The following is a 4,576-nucleotide window of genomic DNA, read 5'->3' on the forward strand; positions in this document are numbered from 1 at the left end:
TCTTTTGTTTGCGGTTTTGTGCTCTCTTAGTTGCGCTAGATGCTCCATTCAGGCTTGCGCAACAGCCTCGTGGCTTGCGCTCTCGCCCGCATGGCTGTAGAGAAAGTGTGTCATCTTCAGTGCATGAATGCGCATGTTCAGTCACACTCTTACTTGCTATTTATTGCATTTGGTGGCATCCGTACCTTTGATGCCTAAATGGTAAGTAAGTTTCGTAGATTTATGTTCGGTAAACATTACACGTCTCTCACCTCGAATCTTCACTTTGCGATTCCTCGATGTCCTCGGGCTGCAGGCAGTAAAGCGCAATGAGTTAGATTGTGCAAAAAAAAGCATTCTCATAACCACTCCAAAGGGTGTCGGATGACTAGAAAATTTAAATCTTTGCTCACATATCGTTTCGCTGGTGGCACCTCTACTGTTTCCTCAATTTGTTCTGTGGCATCTCTGCAAAATGCACCACTATTACAGCACAGCACGTAGTTAAGCGTAGCGTGGTATGGTGTACAAGAAGAACGCGAGTCTTACAAGAATTTCTAAGCGTTGTTGCTTGCTGGAAAATTTAAATCTTTAGTCACATTAGTGCTGGTGGTATCTGTGATGGCTCATCTTGGATGTCTTCTCTGTAATCTCTGCAACAGAGAACCAGTATTACAGCATAGTTGATTGAACATCTTTGCGTCATTAAGCATAAAATCTGACAAACCAGGTGCATTTCTCAGTACTACATGCAAACTACATTTCATGCAGAAATCGACACAAACGATTGTGTTAACAATATGTGGAATTTAAAGTTGTCTTTACGCAGAACTGCAGGTCTCGATGTCCGCTGCCACGGTGTCCGAGGAAAGCCCTGGTTGGTCGCCATCTGTTGCTTCTGCTCGGCTGCAACGAAAGCACCGTTTTATATATTACATTTCACATTCATACATACAGATGCCATTACCAGTAGTCAGCTGCCAATGTGTCATTCATGCCTACTCACCTCACATTACGCACATGCTGTATTACAATAAGCGCTGTATGTTTCCGCTCACCGCTTAAGAAAAAGAACATTCTCAATGTTTTCTGTTGGGCTACTCTTTCAGTTGCTCTGAATGGTGTTTTTATTTGTGCTACTGTTTGACTTGTGCTTGAATATAATTGGCATTTGTTTCGTTTCTTAATATTCGTATTATGCTATTTTTGTGCCCATTGTAAGGAAGTAATAATGAGACGGTCTGTTTAGTCCGCCATTTTAATGAACTCGGTCGTCTCGGTCTCCGTCGTCTTCTTCCTTATCTTCAGGGAGGTTCCGCTTCAGGCTCTCCACACCCTCCACGGCTTTGATTGTCTCCCCTCCTGGGGTAATATGGAATCACATTTCCGATGGCGCTGGATTCAATCTTCTCCCCTGGTGCTTCGTAATAAATGGCCTTCAGAACGCCTTGTTGTTTCACGGTTTTGGTCACCATGTAGGGGCCGATGAATGGCGACTTCGAGCCGTCCAGTCCTTTGCGTACAAGGACTAAGTGCCCTGGTTCGATGTCTGGAATTTTAGACCCATGTTTACTGTCGTAACATTTTTTCATTGATAGCTTGTACTGCTGCTGTTGGTCTTTTGTCTTGGCACGTTCTTGTAGAAATATCTTGCCTGCTATTCCCAGACGATGATCCGCGGGTAGCCATGGGCTGGTCCCACAGGCAGGAAAATGGGGTGTGCAACCAAGGCCAGCCGTATAGGAGCAGTTGTGATGGTGGACAGCAGCTTCCAGAGCGCATTTCCAGCCCCCAGGAAAATTTTGGATAAAGGGTAATGTATGTCTTCAAATCACGAATTAATCGCTCAGCCAGAGCGTTACCCTCAGGATGGTATGGCGTAGTGAACCGTAGGGTGATGCCCCTTTCCTCTGCCCAAGCTCTTAGCCTTTGGCTTCTGAATGCTGGACCGTTGTCGCTGACAATGACTTTAGTATTCTTAAAGATTTCCCGCTGCATAAGGGAAATGACAGCGTTGGAGTCTTCGTTCCCTGGTTTCGCGGCTGCCATCCATGTAAAGTCAACCACAAAAGTTTGCGGACCACGCGAGCGCGTGGCCAAGAGCCTCTTCGCGACACTTCCGCTACGTCACCAGCGATCGACAGCAGCGCTACGTTGAAGACCCATCCCTCCTTAAATCTATGGCCTGTCTATTTTCGCACTGTGCGCTAATATTTTCTACCTATCTCTTTCAACGTGACGCGCTCTTTGTTAGCCAGGGCTACTTGCTTATATTTTGAGAGCAGAATATCAGTACAAGTAATCAGACAGCGTATTCTTCGGCTGTTATCAGTTCTATTTTCGCGTAGCCACGCTGTTTTTTTTTTGTTATTTTTTTCGTGAGTGCGTGAGTGAGCGGTGAGGCAGCCATGGGACACAGATGCTTAGTCAGTAGGCAGAATTTTTCCGTTCCTCCCCCATCGCTAAGTGACAGTAGCGGCCGGGATTTGATCGCCTGCGCCCAGGTTTTGCGGCGCAAAGCCCGAACCACCGCGCTGCTATAGTGGTTACATTTAGAAAAATAAGAAATAATCGGGTGCGATGACTCTTTTTATAACCCTTTGCGACACGGCGTCCTCGTTTGGGGACTCGAACTTCGGAGGCGCGTCCCACGCCACGTGTTTCTTCAAATGACCTAAAACTCAGTGTGCACATTCGTGTCCGCTTCCTGATGGGACAACTAGCGGTCAGTTAACTTCATTGTCCTGCGTATTGCTGCAGATGATCTCTTTGCTGGAGACACTACCATGTTAGACAATCGTTCGACGTGCCGCGTTCCAAGACCAACGTCAAGAGTATTTTTTTTTCTCCGGTCGACACGAATACAACCGAAAAAGCAAGTGTGCATGCGTTTCGGGCCTAATAGTTGATTCTTTTTATGCAAGCATTGAAGCTGACGGATTTCAGAATAATTAGATAATGAGTTATACGCTAATTAATTTTTTTTACTGAAACTCGCACAAACAGCACATTGCTTCGTCTTCTTTCTTGGAATGTAATAGTGAGCGTCTTGAAATGATGCCATGCGCATTTGGCGCATTTGCAGACAGTGCATCATAATTCGTGTCTGAAGGGGATGAATTTATTCACAAGACATTTACAGAAGTGTCATGAAACATAGGTCTCTCAATGATCTAGTAGGAAGTGAAATGTCCGCCGTTTTCTAGCACCTTATTGATGCGTGTGGGCATCGACTCGTACAAAGATTCAGTAATCTCCGGTCGACCGCGCAGGTTTTCGCATTCTTGTGCGATCGCTTGCCACAGCGTATCGGCCGTGCGGCCGCGGTTGGCTCGTGTGGACAGCCGTTTCTTCAACATGCCCCAGAAATTTTCTATGGGATTCAAGTCGGCGCCACATGGAGGCCACTCAAGCTGGCAAACAGCATGTTCTTCTAGCAATGACTGGACGATACGTGCTTTATGGATCGGGCTGCGGTCGTGTTGAAAAAAATAGCAGCCGTCGCTGAAGGGACCGTCCAGCGCATACGGAACGAGGTGTCTAGTGATGACGTCGCAGTACCGTGACGCAGTGAAGGGCCCTTCCAGACGCACAAGGGGACCAAGGCCATCTTTGCTGATTGCTCCCCACACGCTCACGGAACACCGTCCACTGGATAGAACACTCTGTGTGTAATTAGGCAGATATCTGCAAGAAATAGCATACAATTGGGTTCCAGCGGCGCGTCTAAAAATGTGATTCCTCTTGCGTATGAACTTTATAATGCTGTTATAGAGTTGCAATAGAAAACGTGCAAACATCATTAGATAGTACTGAAAGACCCACTGGCAGCTTTTAATTAGCTTCAGAGTAAGTAGTACTATGAAACAATCGTTAATGTTTTCAACATAATACCACTACAGAAAAATCTCGTAATGTCCAAAAGCTCATTTTACGTGAAACATGTTGTGATGCAGAATTAGCTTCGTGAATTAACTGCCAATACACTGTAAACACACCTGCAGTTTAGTGGACGCCAAACCCGCTTCCGTTGGTCCCAGCGCGTGGAAAAAGTTGACTCGTCGCTAAAGATGACATCGCCCCATTTCTCTGTTGTCCAATCTTTCATTGCTGTAGCGAACATGAGTCGTTCTTGTAGCTGGCTGTCTGAGAGGCAGGGCTTCTGTGCCGCTACGAAAGACTGCAGGCCAAGCTCACTCAGCCTTCTTCTTACAGTCTCAGACGATACCGTGAGCGAGAGCGCTTCTCGGATATCCTCTGCACTTTGAAAAGGATCAGCCACGATGGCGGCCGTCATCAGGCGGTCCTCTTCCTCAGTCGTAGCCCTTGGACGCCCACTGCGCTCCATATCAGTGAATCTGTCATCGTCGCGGAAAGCTTGAATAATCCTATTCACGGCAGTCCGGATCCTGTTGGTTCGGCGGCAGATTTCGCGATGAGGTATTACCTTTATAAATAAACGCACAATGTGCCTTCTTTCGTCAAGTGGAACACGCAGCGGCATCTTTCCAAATAGGCAATCACCACGTGGCCTGAAGCAAGTCTACTACGTTTTCAGCGACTGATGCGAAGATGCGCCTATGTGTGAAAGAAAATT

At 46.6% G+C, this 4,576-nt stretch overlaps 1 long non-coding RNA gene across 1 annotated transcript; it reads right to left on the reverse strand.

The window, feature by feature from the left end:
* Window positions 1-277: 277 nt before the first annotated feature.
* Window positions 278-894, reverse strand: LOC125940813 (uncharacterized). The gene is made up of 3 exons (XR_007464023.1): window positions 805-894; window positions 579-632; window positions 278-447 (listed from the first exon to the last, which is right to left on the reverse strand). It is a non-coding gene; the product is annotated as an uncharacterized LOC125940813 (long non-coding RNA).
* Window positions 895-4,576: the final 3,682 nt, after the last annotated feature.

The sequence above is a fragment of the Dermacentor silvarum genome, chromosome 10, assembly GCF_013339745.2.
Source record: "Dermacentor silvarum isolate Dsil-2018 chromosome 10, BIME_Dsil_1.4, whole genome shotgun sequence".
Lineage (NCBI taxonomy): Eukaryota > Metazoa > Arthropoda > Arachnida > Ixodida > Ixodidae > Dermacentor > Dermacentor silvarum.